General features: G+C 42.9%; 1 protein-coding gene and 1 non-coding gene across 10 annotated transcripts in view; one reads left to right on the top strand and one right to left on the bottom strand.

The window, feature by feature from the left end:
• Nucleotides 1-21,327, bottom strand: part of RIMBP2 (RIMS binding protein 2) — a 325,528-nt gene that overhangs the window by 233,370 nt on the left and 70,831 nt on the right. Inside the window, exon 1 of one of the 9 annotated variants that reach the window (XM_024977662.2) lies at nucleotides 478-16,929. The exons of the other annotated variants lie outside the window; for them this stretch is intronic. The gene's annotated coding sequence lies outside the window, so the exon portion shown is untranslated. Of the gene's footprint in view, nucleotides 1-477; nucleotides 16,930-21,327 lie in introns of those variants that run through there. 9 annotated transcript variants of the gene reach the window in all.
• On the top strand, nucleotides 9,368-9,440 carry TRNAL-CAA (transfer RNA leucine (anticodon CAA)). Its single transcript has one exon. It is a non-coding gene; the product is annotated as a tRNA-Leu (tRNA).

Below are 21,327 nucleotides of genomic sequence, written 5' to 3'. Positions count from 1 at the left end.
TGCTCAAATAAGCAAAACCAAACGGTTTCAAACAGAGCAGAGATTTCCTGGGAGAGTCAGGTTGAGTGAATAAATAAGAACTGCTCCACACGGCAGCAAGTTAAACCGCTGCCTTCTGTACTGAGGCACAGTGTATTCCAAGTGTCCTGCTCACAATTTGCCCAGTGAACTGACCCTGAGTGCAGAGGATCCTTGCGACCCTGACGCTGGCCTGAGAACAGATTGGGAAGCAAAGTGCAGAGGGTAGCAACAACAATTGAAGCCACAAATAAGACCCAAAGGCTTTGAAACCGGGAATGATCAGAGACTCAGAAGCTACTCAGAAGCTGCAGATTCCTCTCCCGGGTCTCAGCGCATGAAGGCAGTTCTCCAGTCCTGAGCCAGCCCAGTCCAGGAGGGTGAATTTCCTGCCTCTGTGTCTAAACCACATCTCATTAATCCAGCAGACCCTTCCCCATCCACAAAGCAGGTACTTACAAGATGCTGGGGATCAGTGCCCTAGTGGATCAGATGGACTAGCCTGGGGCCCACGCCCCCAGGCAACACCAGCTTCCTATCCCCTGTGGATGCCAGCCTCTCCAAGCCTCCTCCGATGTTTATGCTCGGCACCAAGCTGGAAGACTATTTACTTATTCATGGACTGCCCGAGCCGGCCAGGAACTGCTTTGTGTCAGCTGAATAGGATGGTAATTCAATCTCCAAATGGGAACTGTTCGGCACATGGCATATCTGTCATAATGAGTCACGCAGATAAAAAGAACACGGCTTTCACAGCCACAGGCGAAACGTGTGTTTTGACGACGAATCGTGTTACAGGACACCACCTTCTCTTCCTCCATCACTCTCCTCCCCTCCAAATCACCCCACCCCAAATACATCCTCCATGAGATGAAAGACCGAGAGGGAACTCCACGTGGGAGTCTGATTCTTAGGAGAGGAGCATCTCTGTTCTCTTGCAAGAGGAGTGTACCTTTGGAGAGAGAGAGAGAAGGTGCAAATGTTTGGGAATTGACAAGATAAACTGAAGGGGTGATGAAGTCAGAGGAGAAAGAGTTCGTCTCTATCAAAGGTTTTGCACTGTGAAATGCTTTGCATGCATTCTCTCAATAGCAGTGAGAGCTCCAACACCCGGAAATAACAGCATTAATTAAGTCATAGCATCCAGAGAATGGTCTGATGTTTAGAGCTGAGAAGACCCCAGTCATATGACAACATGAACCACTCCTGGGTTCCCAAAGAACCGTAACTAATGGTGTAGTGGCTTTATTCTCATTCCTGCTACTGTTCCTAGTGCGTTAGTTGCTAGTCATGTCTGACTCTTTGCGACCCCATGGACTGTAACCAGCCAGGCTCCTCTGTCCATAGCATTCTCCAAGCCAGAATACTGGAGCGGGTAGCCATTCCCTTCCCCAAGGGGATCTTCCTGACTCAGGAATTAAACCCAAGTCTCCTATATTACAGGCAGATTCTTTACCATCTGAGCCACCAGGGAAGCCCTGCTTCTTGGTCATTTTTTCCTGAGGATTTAAAGCCTGCATTTCATCTGATTTCCTTGTTTCAGCCACATGAAGCCCTACTACTCCCCACCCTCCTCTCTCTCCTCTGTCCCACCCTGCAACAAGTCTGTTCCTCTATTCATTTCTTTACCCATGTAGTTTGGACTTTGCCCTTTAAACTATCCTCCTGTCACTGTATCCTAAGCTTTTCCCCCACTGTTCTCTATCAGCCTGGCAAGACCCCGCTCCACATTAACCAACAGTCCACCTTCTCTACACCTCCTGGACAGGCTGCTGCTGACTGCCGTAGAAAACCCGCAACCCAAGCAGGCCCCTGCCCCAGCTGGCCTCTGTCCCCTACTGACCTCTGTTCCCAACTGACCGTAAGCCCTATGAGGATAAGACCATGCCTACGATATTCTCTGTGTTATTCTAAGCCACCCATAGTGTCCATCCAAAGAAGCTACATAAACATATATTGAAATACCAAATGAATGAAGTTTTCAGCTTCAGTGTGGCCTTGAAATGTGTATCAGTCAGGATGGGCTCAGTTATGCTGAAGTAACAAGTAGCCCTCAAATGTCAGTGGCTTCAAATGACAGACGTTTATCTCCCATGCATACTCTGTGTCTGAAGAAAGTCAGCAATACTCTGCCCCGCCTCGTCCTCACTCCAAGACCCAGACCAATGGAGCAGGAAACAGAAAAACAGAAACCAGAGAAGTGTTTGTAGTGGCATAAATAAAAGATTCCATACTCCATAGCCACTGTATTTCTGCCCCCGAGACGTTTTGCTGAACTGAATCTTCCTATTTTTACCCACCCTATTCCCTTCCTGTCTTCAGGTCTTGGTTCAGACATCACCTCCCCATTGAAGCCGTCTAAGGCATCCAGTCTAAAGCACACAGCATCTACCCTCCTCCATCACCATTTAAAAATGTTAGTCTTCTGTGGCCCCATTAAAATGCCAGGCCTCTTATCATCTCATTCCCCACTGTGTCCCCTGAGACTGGTGCCAGGATTACAGTAAACGCACAATAACCATGTGTTGAACAGAAGAACGAAAAGAACAAATGAATAAAATAGCAGATTACACTGAAGAAAGCACAATATTTTGGTGTAATTAGTTACAAAATTACTGAGTTCAAGAAGCAGTCTCATTAAAATGGAAGTAGTATAATACAGTAAGAGCAGCATAATTAGAACAGAAGATTTGGGCCACATAGAAGGAATTCTGAAATTAATGAAGATGACGGGTTTGTTAATGTATTCCCTGTGCTGTTTGCCGGGAGAAAAAGATTCCTAGGACTTGATCAGAAGCAACTCTAATGAATAACAGAATAAGATGGAGCTATAGAAGCTTGGTGTAAATATCCTTTAGCTATTTCTGTATTTTTTAAATTTGTCATTCATCCAGAAACCTTCTGACCTACACTTGGATCTCTTAGTGTACAGCTTATGAAAACAGGAAGAAAGACTGTCCAAATTACTAGTACCCTGTACCATACCAGCTCTAGTGACTTTGGTTATTAAGATTCTTAAAGTGGGAGGGAGGTTCAATAAGGAGAGGACATATGTAAACATATAGATGATTCACTTCGTTGTACAGTAGAAACACAACATTATAAAGCAATTATACTCCAGTAATAAAATGTTAAAGATTTTCTTAAAGTTATTTGGTGAATTTCGTCAGTGTTTTGAGCACTGGATAAATAGTTGAGAAAATCAGGTTTTGCAACATGCAAATTTAGTGACTGTGGATTACAAAGATTCCTGAGACCTACCCCCAACTTTCTTGGTATGATGACATCACCAATGTCTATTTGCTACAAGATGTCATTTGGTGAATAACTTGTCAGTTACTCAATTTATATCCAAAACATAGACATCCCCCAATGTTCTGTCTGCCTGATTTCTCCAGGGTCTTCCTAGATTAGTACATAGGAAAGCTGCCCTGTTTTGGAATCTCCATTGTTGGGATCTGCTTAAACTAAGCAACTAATATATCCTTCAGTATTCGGTGGATAAACAAACTGTGGTCCATCTCAACAATGGGTTATTATTCAACACTGATATGAAATTAAAAGACGCTTGCTCCTTGGAAGGAAAGCTATGACAAACCTAAACAGTATATTAAAAAACAGAGACATCACTTTGCTGACAAAGGTCCATATAGTCAAAGCTATGGTTTTTCCATTAGTCATGTACGGATTTAAGAGTTGGACCATAAAGAAAGCTGAGCACTGAAGAACTGATGCTTTTGAGCTGTGGTGCTGCAGAAGACTCTTGAGAGTTCCTTGGACTGCAAGGAGATCAAACCAGTCAATCCTAAAGGAAATCAATGCTGAATATTCCTTGGAAGGACTAATGCTGAAGCTGAAGCTCCAATACTTTGGCCACCTGATATGAAGAGCCAACTCACTGGAAAATACCCTGATGCTGGAAAAGATTGAAGGCAAAGGGAGAAAGTGGGTAACAGAGGATGAGATGGTTAGATAGCATCACTGACTCAACGGACATGAATTTGAGCCAACTACAGGAGATGGTGGAGAATGGGGAGGCTGGCATGCTGCAGTCCACGGGGTCGCAAAGACTTAGTGACTTAACAGCAACAGCAAAAATGAAATGAGCTATTAAGCTACAAAAAGAGGTAGAAGAACCTTAAATGCATATTAGTAAGTGAAAAAAAATCTGAAAAGGCTACTCACTGTATGATTCTAACTCTATGACATTCTGGAAAGGGAAAAACTATGGTGAAAATCAAGATCAGTGGTTGTCAGGGCATGGGAAAGGAGGGAGGAATAAATAGGCAGAGCCCAGGGAATGTTTAAGGCAGTAAAACCACTCTGTATGAGACCATAATTGTGGATACATGTCATAGACATTTGTCCAAACTCACAGAATGTACAACATCAACAGTAAACTGTCAAAAAAGAAGAGTGAACTGTCATGTAAACTCTGGACTGTAGTTAATGTATCAGTGGATAAACAAGGAGGTCCTACTGTATAGAACAGGGAACTCTATTCAATATCCTGGGATAAACCATAATGGAAAAGAATATAAAAAAGGAATACATACATACATATATATATATATATATCTGAATCATTTTTCTGTATAGCAGTAATCAACACAACATTGTAAATCACTATATGTCAATAAAAAATAAAATTTAGTGAGCTAATGACCATAAAAAATAATAATAATGTATTAACATGGGCACATCAATTGTGACAGAAGTATCCACTAATGCAAGATACAGGTAATAGGGAAAACTGTGGGTAGGGAGGAGCGAAGGTCCATAGGAATTCTCTACTTTCTGATCATCATTTCTGTCAACCTAAAATTGATCTTTTTTTAGCAAGTCTACTGATTTCTTCATTGACCCCAAAAGCATCCCACCCCTTTAATTGCTGTTCTTTTGTACACAACAAGCATCTACACTTTCTGGATGAGTGGATTTTTTCCTCTTCACCAGGTTGACTGCATCCGAGGGGGATGTTCTCCCCGACAGCAAGGCTTTGGAATGACCCTGTCGTGTCCCCAGTCCTCAGAATGGCACCTGCCTCATGGAAAGGGCTCTGTGACTATCTGTTGAATAAAAGATTCCATTTCTTGAGTTTCTGCTTGGTTGTGAATGACAGTACATTAACTAGTGAAAATTGAAAGCCAAGATAAAAACCTCCCCCAGGAAAAGCAGTCCGGCTGCTACATTTTCCAGAGATGTAAGTCAATAAAATAATTCTAGAGAGCTGCAGACACATGGACCACTCCATCAAGGATGGTGTGCAAGGGGCGCCTCAGCATCCAGCATCTGTGATCTGGCCCGCTTGGCCCGCTGGCTGCCTCGCTCACTTTCTCGTTGGTCCTCATTGGTTTGAATAATTAACTCTACCCTCAGATACACACTGTTTCTGCAGCTCGCAGGAGGCTCCCCTGCGCTTGCAAACCCACACGGTGGATTCCTCACCGTGTCACTCCTCACTGTAGCCATTTCAGCCAAAAGGAAGATGGCAAAAGACCCACCATTTGGAAGCATCCACGCTGCTCAAATATAAAGACTCTGAGGTACTGAAGCCTGCACACCCTAGAGCCAGCCAGTCACAGCTACTGAGCCCGCATGCTCCAACTACTACAGCCCATGCACCTAGAGCAATGCTCCAGAACAAGAGAAGCCACCGCAGTGAGAAGCCCATGAACCGAAATTAGAGAGTGCCCAACACTCTGCAACTAAAGAAAGCTCACATGCAGCAATGAAGACCCAACATAGCCAAAAATAAACAAATAAATAAAAAATAAAATTCCAGTCATTGTTAAAAATTATTCTCAGATGAAGGAAAACCAGGGGGGATTCATTGTCAGCAATCTGCTCTAAATAATTGCTTCAGGAAGTTCTTTAGACAAATGAGAAATGATACCAGAAGGAGCCTTGGAACATCAGTAATGAAGGAAGAAAAATTGCAAATACAATAGGCTATTTCTCTCCTCTTGACTTCTTTAAAATACATTTGACAGCAAAAAAATGTTTAAAGGCTCTGAGAGCAAGCAAAAGGGGCCACTGCAGAGGATGGTGTGTACCTGAGCTCAGGTATGAGAGGCAACACCTGTATTTAGTCACATTTACTGCACAAGAATTGTTTCATCTGCTTAATCATCTTACATGAAAATTAACTTTGCTCTTGCTAGAAGCCCTGAAATAGTTGTGTGTGTCCAACCGTCTGTCACAGATGAGGCTTTTCTTCAGCCCAATCACTTCTTTATTTTCAAACTGAAGCTCAGTGTATGGTTATTTAAAAAAAAAAAACCAAAAACTTATTTCAGAAATCTGATTTTCTCTTTTAATGTTAATTATTGGTGTCAATAACAGCAGCTACCAGTGCGATTGCTCTTACATACTAAGCACTGTTCTAAGTAAAGTGTCCTATGGAATCTTGGAATTCCCTGAGGTCAGGAATGTGGTTCTGTGTGCCTGGTACAGGGAAGAATCGGAGGCACAGAGAAGTTAGTCACCCCGTGAGTCAAACAGCTCGGGAGGTGAAAAGTCGGGATTTGAACTCACTTGGGAGTCTGGCTGCATGGACCACACTCGGCTTCACCTCTGCCCCATGATGGGCAGCCCCATAGGTCAGATGGCCAGTATAGACTGAGGGGGAAAGGGTAATCGAGGTAGGAGATACATGGGCTCCTGGACTGGACAGCTGGCGTTTGTCAAGTGGAGTAAAACTGAAGCTTTGTTCTCACCCAGACACTCCAAGGACAAAGCTAGTGGCAGAAGCTGAGCTCTGCTGAAGTAGACAGACAAGGCGCTCACTCCTGAGGTCAAGGAGGACTTCCCTGTCTGCATATGTGCAGAAAGCACATGCTTCTTGGGGGTCAAAAAGGAAGGGGGTCCTATCCAATAACAAGTGTGGACATGCATCCATAGGCCTCTGTGATGGGATCCATCTCGGCAAAAAAGTTGGGCATGCATCTTGGAGAGGATCCCAGGACCAGTCAGGTGTGGAAAGAGGAGATAATTGGTCAAAGGTAAACAAAGCCCTGGAAGGACTGTCCTATAGAAGAGGTTTACATCACCTCTTTACTTCGCTCCTCATTCAGGACACCCTCATTCCTCTCTGGGTGTGCATCTCTGCCTTGCCTCTGTCTCAAAAGAATAAACTGCTTCTCTGCATACTCGCTCACTTGTGCTGTGTCTCTAGTAATAAATTCATAGCTGTTTTTATAATTTTGCCTCCTTAAATATTCTTGCTTTCAAATCGGGAAAAGAGGCAGGGTCACTTTGCTTCTAATCTCTAGCCCCTGCTGGACTGGAGGTTAGGACTCCTGATTTCCGTCCAGGCTTGTGAACCAGGTGAATCCTTTCCCAGTTGTGTCCTACTCTTTGCAACTCCATGAACTGTAGCCCAGCAGGCTCCTCTGTCCATGGGATTTCCCAGGCAAGAATACTGGAGTTGGCTGCCATTTCCTCCTCCAGGGATCTTCCCCACCCAGGGATTGAACCCACGTCTCCCACGTCTCCTGCATCGCAGGCAGATTCTTTACCACTTGAGCTACACAGGTCCAGTCCCTGGGCAGAGAGCTAAGATCTCTCTTCAGGACTGCTCACTGCTCCTCCTCCAAGATCATAATGACTCTCAACTTCCGATATTTTCAAAGAAAAAAGCCTTCTCTTTTCTGAATGTGAGAAATAGCTAACTTTATTCCCTGGGCTTTTGGAAATGTTAAATTAACAACTTTAATACTAGAAAACTGCTAGGAATGTTCTAAACCAAAGATAAGAGAGACCTACCCGTAATAAAGCTAAATCATGTCAAGACGGAGACCTCCTAGCACCTAGAGCAACCTCGGTGTCATCATCAATTTAAACATTTATTATACACCTTTCGTAATTCCAGCATCCTGTTTACCCTGAGCCATTTAAAGATGCAACACCATAATTACAAGATTACCCAAGTGCAAGAGTCCTCATCCCTAGTCTGTTGTTTGCCATTAAGGGAGAGAACTAAGTGATTACCCACATCAGGCCACCTGACCTGAACCTCAGGGGACTGGCCTCCAAGTGGCCGGAGGATGACTGTTTGACGGATGACGTATTTGACGTTAAGCCTGATCTCACACTAGCTTGTTTGGGGATTAGGACTCCCGCCGTCCTTCCCTTCTTCTGCGTCCTAATTGTCCCACTCAATTCTTCCCTTCTAATCAGCCTCCTGGGCTGAGAGGCCCTCGTTAGTGCCTAAGAATTAACGGGAGTTTAAAACAGAAAAACAGACTGTGTCTATGTTGGTCCTGGCATCATGGGGAATTAAGGAGGTGACCCTGCTGGGTGAGCCCCGGAAAATGAGTCAGCACATTGAGGGTCCCTCAACTTCCCCGTGTAGGTACATAGCTGAGAATGTTCCAGGAGCACTACAGGACGCGGTCAGCACCGAGAGGGGGCACTGAGCCTGGCTGCACCAGACCTGGGCCCCTGGATTCTGAGCAGGGGCAGCAAGCACTGATCAGCACAAGTACATGTCTGGTAATACTTACCCCCAATGTACAGATGGGGGCTTCCCAGGTGGCTTAGTGGTAAAGAATCCGCCTTCCAAGCAAGAGACATGGGGTTCAATCCCTGGGTCAGGAAGATACCCTGGTGAAGGAATGGCAACCCACTCCAGTATTCTTGCCTGAAAAATCCCAGGAACAGAGGAGCCTGGCAGACTACAGTCCATGGGGTCACAAAAGAGTTGGACATGACTGAGCAATTAAATAACAACAGCAACATTGTACAGATGAGAAAAGTTGTATGAGAAAACGTCATACAAATTGCAAATAGCAGAAGCCTGGGTCAAAGTCATGTCTGACCATGGCACTCTGCAGCCCCCTGCCCTCCATGCCTGAAAACTCTTTGCACTGGCACAGGGGCCTGGGGACAGAGTGGGAATATAAGGTCTACTGCTGTCATATCCAAGAAATCATTGCCAAGCCACCACCATGAAGCTTTCCCCTTCTGTTTTCTTCCAGGAGTTTTACAGTTCCAGGTCTTGCAGTTAAATCTTTATCCATTTTGAGTTGCTTTGGGTGTACGATCTAAGTTAAGAGTACAATTTCATTCTTTTGCATGTGGATGTCCAGTTTTCCCAGCACCGTTTGTTACATAGCCTTGGTGCCCCAGTCAACCAGTTGACTGTATTTATGTGGCTTTATTTCTGGATTCTCTGTTTTGTTTTCGTCATCTAAGATGAATAAGTTCTAGAAACCTGCTGTACAATGTCATGCTTGTAGTTAACAATGATGTATTATGCACTTAAAATTTTGTTAAGAGGGTATATCTCATATTAAGTGTTCTTACCACAATAAAAAAATTTTAAGCAAAATAAAAATAAAGGAATTCCTTGCTGGTCCAGTGGTTAGGACGCCATGCTTCCACTGCCAGGGACCCAGGTTCAATCCCTGGTCAGGGAACTAAGATTCTCACAGGCCGCATGCTGTGGTCAAATAAAATAAAACACTGATTGAATACGATGTAAAAGAAACAGACTCACAGATATAAAGAGAACAGATCAGTGGTTACTGGTGGGGAAGGAGCAAGACAGGGGTAGGGGACTAAGGGATACAAACTACTATGTATAAAATAAATAAGCTACAAGGATATATTATACAGCACAAGGAATATAATCAATATTTTAATAACTTTAAACGGAATACAATCTGTAAAATATTGAATCACAAGAAAGATAAATAAGTACTAGAGATATAATGCACAAAATGATAAATATAATTAACACTGCTGTAAGTTATATATGAAAGTTGTTATGAGAGCGAATTTTAAATTACAATCACAAGAAAAAATGTTATCTATTTCTTTAGTTTTGTATCTATATAAGATGATGGATGTTCACTAAACATAATGTGATAATCACTTCATGATGCATATAAAATATACCTTAAAGTTGTATATATGCCAATTATACTTAATAAAAGTGGGGAAAAAAAGATTAAAAAAAATTTTTTAAGGACTGATTGAAAGAGATGTCCCAAAGGGTAGCTCAAACTTCAAGGAGGTCCCTTGCTCTACCTGGGTCTCTGAGCCTAGTCTTAGAAGCCAGGCTGTCCCAGTTAAAATAATAACATGTTATTTTCACAACCAACATCAACTAATATTTATTATCCCCTTCCAAACGCTAGGCCTTATTCAATTCATTTGATCCATATAGCAACAGGTTTATGAATCAAGTCATATCATTATATTTATTTCTTGGATAAGAAAACCAAGCTACTTATTCAGGATCACACAGCAAGGCAGAGAACACCAGACTTTACACCAGATAGTCCCTCTTAACTGAGCATGTGCTATAACCACCACACAATACTGCTTTTCACTGGGACTGAGGGATTGGTAGGAAACGAAGTCTTTCAGCTCATCTCCACAAAATGACTGTACAGATTTTCTCCTCACCTGAGAGTCTTGGATCCATTTGAAATTCCCAACTCTCCAAACCCCTGATCCTCCACTTCTAACAGCTACCCTGGGAATAATGACTTGTGGACTGGCTGATGGCCTTTCCCTTTTAAAATTTGTATGGAAATACAAAAGACCCAAAGAACCAAAACAGTCTTGAGAAAGAACAACAGAGCTGTAGGAATCAGGCTCCCTGAGTTTAGACTATACTACAAAGCTACAGTCATCAAAACAGCATGGTACTGGTGCAAAAACAGACACAGAAATCAATGGAATAGGATAGAAAGCCTAGAAATAAACACACACACACACACACAGAAGTTGCTCAGTCTTGTCCGACTCTTTGCGAACCCATGGACTGTAGCCCACCAGGCTCCTCGGTCCGTGGGATTTTCCAGGCATGAATACTGGAGTGGGTTGCCATTTCCTTCTCCAAAACCCACACACCTGTGGTCAATTAATCTACAACAAAGAAGGCAAAATATAGAATGGCAAAAAGACAGTCTCTTCATAAATGGTGCTTGGAAAACTGGATAGCTACTTATAAAAAAAAATTAGAGATACCAAGGGAACATTTCATGCAAAGATGGCCTCGATGAAGGACAGAAATGGTATGGACCTAACAGAAGCAGAAGATATTAAGGAGAGGTGGCAAGAATACACAGAACTATACAAAAAAGAGCTTCACAACCAAGATAATCACGATGGTATGATCACTCACCTAGAGCCAGACATCTTGGAATGTGAAGTCAAGTGGGCCTTAGAAAGTATCACTACGAACAAAGCTAGTGGAGGTGATGGAATTCCAGTTGAGCTATTTTAAATCTTGAAAGATGATGCCGTGAAAGTGCTGCACTCAATATGCCAGCAAATTTGGAAAGCTCAGCAGTGGCCACAGGACTGGAAAAGGTTAGTTTGCATTCCAATACCAAAGAAAGGCAATGCCAAAGAATGCTCAAGCTACCACACAATTGCACTCATCTCACACGCTAGTAAAGTAATGCTCAAAATTCTCCAAGCCAGGCTTCAGCAATATATGAATCGTGAACTTCCAGACGTTCAAGCTGGTTTTAGAAAAGGCAGAGGAACCAGAGATAAAACCGCTGGATCATCGAAAAAGCAAGAGAATTCCAGAAAACCATCTATTTCTGCTTTATTGACTATGCCAAAGCCTTTGACTGTGTGGATCTCTATAAACTGTGGAAAATTCTGATAGAGATGGGAATACCAGACCACCTGACCTGCCTCTTGAGAAACCTATATGCAAGTCAGGAAGCAACAGTTAGAACTGGACATGGAAAAGCAGACTGGTTCCAAATAGGAAAAGGAGTACGTCAAGGCTGTATATTGTCACCCTGCTTATTTAACTTATATGCAGAGTACATCATGAGAAACACTGGGCTGGAAGCAGCAAAAGCTGGAATCAAGATTGCTGGGAGAAATATCAATAACCTCAGACATGCAGATGACACAACCCTTATGGCAGAAAGTGAAGAGGAACTAAAAAGCCTCTTGATGAAAGTGAAAGTGGAGAGTGAAAAAGTTGGCTTACAGCTCAACATTCAGAAAACGAAGATCATGGCATCTGGTCCCATCACTTTATGGGAAATAGATGGGGAAACAGTGGAAACAGTCTCAGACTTTATTTTTTTGGGCTCCAAAATCATTGCAGATGGTGACTGCAGCCATGAAATTAAAAGACGCTTACTCCTTGGAAGAAAAGTTATGACCAACCTAGATAGCATATTCAAAAGCAGAGACATTACTTTGCCAACAAAGGTCCATCTAGTCAAGGCTATGGTTTTTCCAGTGGTCATGTATGGATGTGAGAGTTGGACTGTGAAGAAAGCTGAGTGCCGAAGAATTGATGCTTTTGAACTGTGGTGTTGGAGAAGACCCTTGAGAGTCCCTTGGACTGCAAGGAGATCCAACCAGTCCATCCTAAAGGAGATCAGCCCTGGGATTTCTTTGGAAGGAATGATGCTAAAGCTGAAACTCCAGTACTTTGGCCACCTCATGTGAAGAGTTGACTCATTGGAAAAGACTCTGATGCTGGGAGGGATTGGGGGCAGGAGGAGAAGGGGACGACAGAGGATGAGATGGCTGGATGGCATCACTGACTGGATGGACGTGAGTCTGAGTGAACTCCAGGAGTTGGTGATAGACAGGGAGGCCTGGCGTGCTGCGATTCATGGGGTCACAAAGAGTCAGAGACGACTGAGCGACTCAACTGAACTGAACTGACTTGTAAAAGAAGGAAATTTGAACATTCTTTAACACCAAAATATACTTAAAATGGATTCAAGACCTAATGTATTTTATATACAAAGATAATCTCAAAATGGATTAAAGGCCTAAATGTAAGACCATATACCGTTCAACTCCTAGAGGAAAACATAAGAAGAACATTCTTTGACATAAATTGTAGCAATATTTTTGGACCCATCTCCTAAAGTAAAGGAAATAAAAGCAAAAATAAACAGATGTGATCTAATTAAACTTAAAAGCATTGGCACAGCAAAGAAAAGTATAAACAAAATGAATGGGGAAAACATTTGCTAATGACATGATCAATAAAGGATTAACATCCAACATATATAAACAGGTCATATGATTCAACATCTAAAAAATTAACCTGATTTAGAAATGGGCAGAAGAACTGAATAGACAGTTTTCCAAAGAGGAAATATAGACAGCCAACAGGCACATGAAAAGATGTTCAACATCACTAATTGTAAGGTAAGGGAGTTAGAGAAGGCGAGGTTCAGAAAAGAACAAGACCAGCACTTTACAGGAATAGATCACCTTTAATGAGGCGAGAAGGGGCCGCAGTCAGATTAGTGAGCTGCTGCACCAACCCAAGAAAAGAGTAAGTATATATATAGGCATATATGTGGAAATCTACTGTCTTAAGGGGCCTGTTCTTCTCCAAGGTTGTTCAGGTTAGTTATCTCTTAAACGGCTGGGGCAAGGAATTCCAGACATCCGCCAGAGGCTGGGACCGGCTGGGAGCCGGGCATAATCAACCTTAATGTCCATTTTTTTCCTTCGGGTGAGAGAGTTCTTTGTTTTGTATAGAATGGTGGAGAGAATCCAGAGGGGTGTTTTAACCCCAGGCTATTTTGAGCCCTGTAACTTTCCTTCAGTAATCATCAAGGAAATGCAAATCAAAGCCCTAATGAGATATCACCTCACACCTATTAGAATGGCTATCATCAAAAAGAGCACAAATATCAAATGTTGGTGAAGATGTGAGAAAAGGAAATGTACTTGTATACTGTTGATGGGAATTTAAATTGGTACAGCCACTGTGGAAAACAGTAAGGAGGCTTCTCAAAAACCTAAAAATATACTACTATATGACCCAGAAATTCCACTCCTTGGTATATATCCAAAAAAAAAAAAATACCAAGAAGTTCAATATGAAAAGATACACATACCCTAATGTTCATAGCAGCATTATTTACAGTAGGCAAGGCATGGAAGCAACCTAACTGTCCATCAGCAGATGAATGGATAAAGAAGATGTGGTACATACGTACAATGGAACAATACTCTGCCATAAAAAAGAACAAAATCTTGCCATTTGCAACAATATGGATGGACTTGTAGGGCATTATGCTAAGTGACATAAGTCAAACAGAGAAAGACAAATACTGCATGATACCACTTATATATAGAATATTTAAAATACAACAAACCAGTGAAAACAACAAAAAAAGAAGATATAGAAAACAAACTCATGATTACCCGTGGGGAGGAGTAAGGGGCAATATCAGGGTGGGAGTGAGAGGTACAAACTCTTGGCGTAAGACAGGCTACAAGGATGTATTTTACAGCACAGGGAATATAAATATTTTGTAATAAATGTAAATGGAAAGTAACCCTTAAAAATTGTATAAATTTGAGTTCCCTGGAGGCCTAGTGGTTAGGATTTGGCACTGTCATGGCCTGGGTTTGATCCCTGATTAGGGAACTGAGATCACACAAGCTGGGCAGCACGGACAAAATATTTTTTTAATTGCATAAACTTTTTTAATAAAATGAAACCCTCCTCCACCTGCCATCCTAGGCCAACCTTCTGTTCTGAGATGACAGAGAAGCCGCCGCCTGAGCCCTCCACTGTGTAAGGCACATGGGCTTGTCCTGGCCCTGGTCACACAGGCCACACTGGCATTTCCTTGATGTCAGTGCCCCCCACAGTTGGTTGGTTTAGTCGTTAAGTCGTGTTTGACTCTTGCGACCCCATAGACTGTAGCCTGCCAGTCTCCTCTGTCCATGGGATTCTCCAGGCAAGAATGAATACTGGAGTGGGTAGCCATTTCCTCCACCAGGGGATCTTCCTGACCCAGCAATAAAACCCGGGTCTCCTGCATTGCAGGCAGATTCTTTACTGACTGAGCTAGGATCAGCTCCCCTCCATGAGGACCATATAATCTCCATCAGGAAGGGATCAGTCGCACAGACAAACCAACAGGAGAGACTGTTGGGGTTGGGGGGGTGGCACGAAATGCAGATACAAATACAGATGAGAAAGCCTTCTGGCTGATCACACTTAACAAACTGAGGGGGAAGAACACAGGTTTCTACAGAAATCCCATAGGCTGAGGGAAGGTCCCCCATCTTACAGATGAGGAAACCAAATCCCATACATGTGGAGGTAGGAAAGCTCTCTTGGGTCAGTCTTCCTGGAAATGGAGGACCAAGGCTCTTCATTCATCCATTTACTAATTCATTCAAATGTATGGATCACCCACAGCACAGGTATGTTGGTGAACAAGAGGGAGAGAAAGATAAGGTCCTGGCCCCAAAGGGTGCACATTCCAGTGGGAGAGACAGAGACCACAAACATGCAAACAAGGCAATCTCAGCTCATGAAAATGAGGAGAAAATAGAGTAAGAAAGTATGAAAGCAAAGGCTGGGGTGTTTAAGTAGGGAACTGTATTTTTTACCTTCTTTTTTCAGTTGAAGTACAGTTGGTGTACTATGTTGTATAAGTTTCCAGGCATACAGCAAAGTAATTCAGATGTATTCTTTTTCATTATTTTCCTGTATAGGTTATTACAAAATATTGAGATAGGTCCCTGTGCTATACAGTAAGTCCTTGTTGTTTATCTATTTTATATATAGTAGTGTATGTCTGTTAATCCCAAACTAATTTATCCGCCCCCCCACTCTCCCAAGGGAGAGTTCCTTTAGAGAGTATGGTCAGAGTGGGCCTCTCTAGGGAGATGTCTGCCCTATACTGTGATGAAAAGGAGTCTCCATGCTGAGACATGGAGAGAGAGAGAGAGAATCCCAGCAGAGGGCACAGCATGTGCAAAGGCCCTGAGGCAGGCTTTAGAGTCTATAGCCACTCTATGAGAACAGGACTCTCCTCACTAAGGACTCCACCGCTCCCTGCCAGAAAAGCTAGACTGTGGGGTCCTGGGGTCTGTTGCCTCCTCTTTTAAGACAATGGGAAGGAAGTGGGGTGGTGGATTAACATTGAAGACCTCAAACTTGCTCAAACCAATACTTGCTATGAGACTGGAAGACAGAGGAGGTGGTATGAGGAGACCTATGCTTTCCTCCATTGTGGCCTCAGATAAATTAGCTTTCACAGCCCCCTCAGCATTTAATCTATTAAGGCAGACCAGTGTAACCTTGGTTAAAAGTGCAGTAAAACTCAGCGCTGAGATGCATGCTGCATTTAAAATACAATTGCATATTGATTCAGACTCAACCAGTGGCTTATTCATTATCTCATCTAGGAAGACTAACCTTTTAAAAATATATATATTCATGGGATGGCAAAGATTAAAAGTATTGCTATTTCAAGGAGCCTCAATATCAAGGACAAATTAATTTGTGGAGGACACCACACCTGGATCTAAACCGAACAGCTGGGTGTGATGCACAGGAATTATTAGAAGAGGTTTCAAAACCAGAGGGTTCTAATCACAGGCAGCCTTCAGAGTCAGCACAGCCAGCAAATGACATCAGAAAAACCACAGGACAGACCCCCAACCCTCGAGCCTTTAAGGACAAAATCATCACATCGCTTCAGTGCCTCTCCTGAAATCATCCTCTAGGAAGAAAAAGTTCAAAATACCAGGGAAAGCACACTTTAGGAAAATCCAAGTTCTGCCTGATGTCAGGTATTTGTAGTAACCCAGGGAGTATTGCCAACATGCAAGGTAACCAGTACAACCAGCCGCAAGTTACAAAGATGCTCCCAACAATGTATTGAAGCCAGAGGCTACCTTCTCCAATTATTAAACACAGTAAGTGCCCTACATACAAATGAGTTCCATTCCAAGAGCACTTTTGTAAGTTCAATTTGTTCATAAGTCCAACAAAGTTAGCCTAGGTACCCAACTAACACATCGACTATACAGTACTGTACTGTAAATGGTTTATAGTATTTTTCATGCAAATAATACATAAAAACAAGCAAACACAAAAAATAAATTAAATATTTTCAATCTTCCAGTACCTTGAAAAGTAGAGCAGTACCAGCTACATCACTGCTGCTCTTACAGTTACTTTTAGACAATCTGGGCTTGAAATAGATGCTGAACCACTGTATTCTATACAGTACTAAACAGTAAAGTATATCAAAGCACAACCACTTGAGAGGATGCGTGCCTGTGACAACATACACCAGACACGGGAACTAACTGTGTGATTGGACATGCACATTCACATCTTTGAAAGTTCACAACTTTTAAAGGGTCTGTACATAAGGGACTTACTGTACTCAGGAAAGTTGATATTGAAACACGATAGCTTGAAATCAGCTACATTTGCAGAATTTATACTGTGGAATCTGGCAGACTACAAGCAGTGCTATTTTTTTTTCCCCCAGAAAGCTTAACAAGACTCCTAAAACCGACTTCTTTATCCAGGTAAGAAAATAAAGCAGAATGAAGACTTATACTCCATCTATGCTGTAGAGTTTCCCCTTCTCCAGCACTGGCTTTGTGTGATGTTGGGGGCTAAATGTGTCTCCCCAGTATTCATGTGTTGAAACCCGAACACCCACGGTGATGGTGTTTGGATGTGGGACCTTTGGGAGGTGATCAGGTCATGAGGGTGGGGCCTTCATGAATGAGATGAGGGCCCTTACAAAAGCGATATAAGAGACCCTGAAGAGCTACCCCTCTGCCAGTGAGGACACGAAGAGAAAATGGCCACCAGTAACCCAGAAGAGAGCTCTCAACAGGACTCAACAATGCTGGCTGGCACCCTGAACTCAGCCTCCAGAGCTGTGAGAAATGAATTTCTGTTGTTCATGTCATCAGGGGCTTCCCTGGTGGCTCAGATGGTAAAGAATCTGCCTGCAATGCAGGAGACCTGGGTTCCATCCCTGGGTTGGGAAGATCCCTTGGAGGAGGGCATGGAAACCCACTCCAGTTTTCTTGCCTGGAGAATCCCCATGGACAGAAGATCCTGGTGGGCTACAGTCCATGAGGTCGCAAAGAGTCGGACACAACCAAGTGAGTGAGTACACATGTCACCTAGCACGTTGTGTTCTGTGATAGTGGCCTGAATGGACTAAGAAAACCAATCAAGGACTTCTCCGGTGGCCCAGTGGTTAAAACTCTGAGCTCCCAATGCAGGGTTGCAGGGGGTGTGGGTTCAATCCCTTGTTGGGGAACTAAGATCCTGCATGCTGCATGGTGCAACCAAAAAAAAAGGAAAAAAGGAAATCAATCAATACACTCCATTCCCCTGACTATGGTCACGATGCAGAGGTGAGCCTAGGACCTGAGCTGGTCCACAGGAAACTTTAAGACTGGGAAAAGTTATGCTCTTTCCTACTGGAATTAAGTGATGAGGCACAAGGACTGAGGGAGGTATTAGACATCATCTTGTAACTATAGGAGGAACCAGCTTTAACCCAAAGAGAGCACAGAGAAGGATGAAAAGCCATAGAGTCTTGGTTGATAAGTTTAGGTCTGGATCAAACCATGCCTGATGTCTTCTTGATCTTTGGACTTTCGAGTTATCTGAGCCAATACACTCCCTTTTAATACTTAAGCATCCTGGAGATGCATTTTCTTTTAATGGAAAGATTCCCAGCCAACAGAAATCTGAAACCAAGCCTTTACATATGGGTCCTCCTCACTTAACTAAATGGATTTGTTAAAGCTCTTTCAAATTACTAAATCACTTAATAGCTTTGTTTGTACTCCCAAGCTATAGCGAGAACAGAAGAAAACCACAACCAGTGAACGATCCTTTGCCGAGCTTTGAAATTCGTGAATGCTGAAGCACATTCACACAGCAGAGGTGATTAACTTGTTTTTCCATGCTCTTAATAACCTTCTGTTCCCATCCCATCCTTGGGGTATCATTTTAAAAGATGCTTCTCTGTACCAGTCAAGGGTTGCAAACACACACATCTCTGTAGCAGAGGATTGTGGCGTGACAGAGATGTTTCAAGTTTGGAGCTTTAAAGAAGAGTGCTGTCATAAAAGGGGGGTGCCCTGCTTAAAACATAAAATCATACAAAGCTCCAGTTGGAAAAAGCCATAAAATCATCTACCCAAGAACAAGAGGGAAAAAACTGGCTCCAAGTTTGAACGATTTATTGATAGTCTTACAACTCAGAGTCACAGAGCCAGGCTCTGGAGCCAGCTCTCCTGACTTGGGGTGACAAGCAGGACTAGGCCTCCCAGCCAGGAGGTTCCAACACCCACAAGGAATGAAATTTGGGGTTTGCCACTCCCAATCTCTGGGTCTAGGGGACCAGCATTGGCCTGTGTGATTCTCATGGACACGCACATGTGCACACAAAGCTACATGTGCACACTTCATACTGTATATTTCTAAGTTAAAGAGCATCACTAAAATTTCAGCACTGATTATCTTTGAATGCATTTGTCACTAATTGTTGCTGCTGAGTTTGAGGTTCTTTCTTCATCGTGAAAGAATTTGGAGATGAAGCAGAGAGGTTAAGAATACTCCAGTATCCTTGGCCTGGGAAATCCCGTGGACAGAGGAGCCTGGTGGGCTACAGTCCATGGGGTCGCAAAGAGTCAGACACAACTGAATGAGTAAACCACCACCACCACCATGACCTCAGAGAGAGAGTGGGCAGACAGGTGAGGAGTTCTCAGGCCTCTTTGTCAAGCCTATTACGAGGGCCATATAAATGAAGGAGCAGAATATTCACTGGGGAAGGAGTTTCAGGATCAACATCCCTGACTTCCTTCCCAGCTCCATCTTCCCGAGAGGAGGAGGGACTTCGGTCCCCATTTAGCTTAGATCAGAAGTGTCATGGCATTGGTACATGATGAGAACTTCTTATCTGTAGACTAATCGTATTGCAATGAGAGCACAATGAGCAAAATTTTACTTTGGATGCAGGAGATTGCAGCCTTTTCCCACCTTTCTTGGCCGGCTTGTGCTTGTTCAGTCGCTAATCACTGTCCAACTCTTTGTGACCCCATGGACTGCAGCACGCCAGGCTCCTCTGTTCTCCAGTATCTCCTGGAGCTTGCCCAAATTCATGTCCATTGAGTCAGTGATGCTATTTAGCCATCTCATCCTCTGCTGCCTCCTTCTCCTTGTGCCTTAAATCTTTCCCAGCATCAGGATCTTTTCCAATGAGTCAGCTCTTCGCATCAAGCGGCCAAAGTATTGGAGCCTCAGCTTCAGCAACAGTCCTTCCAATGAATATTCAGGGCTGATTTCCTTTAGGATGGACTGATTTGATCTCCTTGCTGTCCAAAGTCTCTCAAGATTCTTCTCCAGCACCGTAATTCAAAAGCATTCTTTGCTGTGCTGTGCTATGCTTAGTCGCTCAGTCATGTCTGACTCTTTGTCAGGCTCCTCTGTCCATGCAGATTCTCCAGGCAAGAATACTGGAGTGGGTTGCCATGCTCTCCTCCAGGGGATCTTCGCAACCGAGGGATAGGACCCAGGTCTCTCTCATTGCAGGTGGATTCTTTACCATCTAAGCCACCAGGGAAGACCTCTTCGTCTGCTACTTGGACCCTTACAACCCAAAATGTGTGATTTCCCGTCGGTTCTGAGGGTTCCTGCTTCCCTTCGTCTGCCCAAGGACCCGCGTGTTTACAAGCCCAGTCGTTTCCTGCCACCTGGCCCCGCCCCCTTTCTCTGCTAATACCTAGCTTCCTGCCTGCTGTAACATAATTACTACTTCCTTAATTTTTACACTTCTTTATTTTCTAGCTCTCCTCTAATAAATAATAAAAAATGGAAATAATTTCCCCAAGGCTTTCAAGACAAGAGGGGAAGGCAAATCTTGTGTACTGCTTATGTGAGAAGAAATGGACACAATATGAAACTATTTATCCAACACCTTACAAACATGTTTATCTTCAGAATCAGAAATTCTACTTGTAAGTTTATCTCAAAGGATAATAATGGATGTGCCTGAATCATCTTTTCTTTTAGAATTACACACCTAGTGTATTCATTGCTTAAAAAAGAAAACAGCTAAGCATAAAGATGAAAATGTAAACTACCTACCCAAATGCATTCAATCCACACTTTCTCAATATCCTAGTAAAGTAAGATTCAAGCTATAACTATCAAATGTTACCCATGAGGACTGTGGTGAGGTATGTTTACTGATAATTTAATTTTTTAAATTATATTCTATATTTTTTAAGAAATTCTATAAAGGATATATATTACACTATGAGTTACATACAAGTGATCTAAAATTACTATACTTTACTAAAGAAATTCTACACGCACAACAATTGTTGCTGCAAAAAGAGTTAAATAGTGTGGGACCTAAATGTCATTTTTCCTGTTGATCACAGATCCATATGGATCCTATGGTTCCTGACGAACCAATAGCCTGGTGGCACCAGTAACAGGGCTCTCAATTTCCTACCCTACACAACAATGATAAGATAAATCAAGTA

Source organism: Bos taurus, chromosome 17 (genome assembly GCF_002263795.3).
Source record: "Bos taurus isolate L1 Dominette 01449 registration number 42190680 breed Hereford chromosome 17, ARS-UCD2.0, whole genome shotgun sequence".
Classification (NCBI taxonomy): Eukaryota; Metazoa; Chordata; class Mammalia; order Artiodactyla; family Bovidae; genus Bos; species Bos taurus.
Note: the sequence above shows the minus strand (reverse complement) of the source record. Positions and strands in the feature narration are given on the sequence as shown.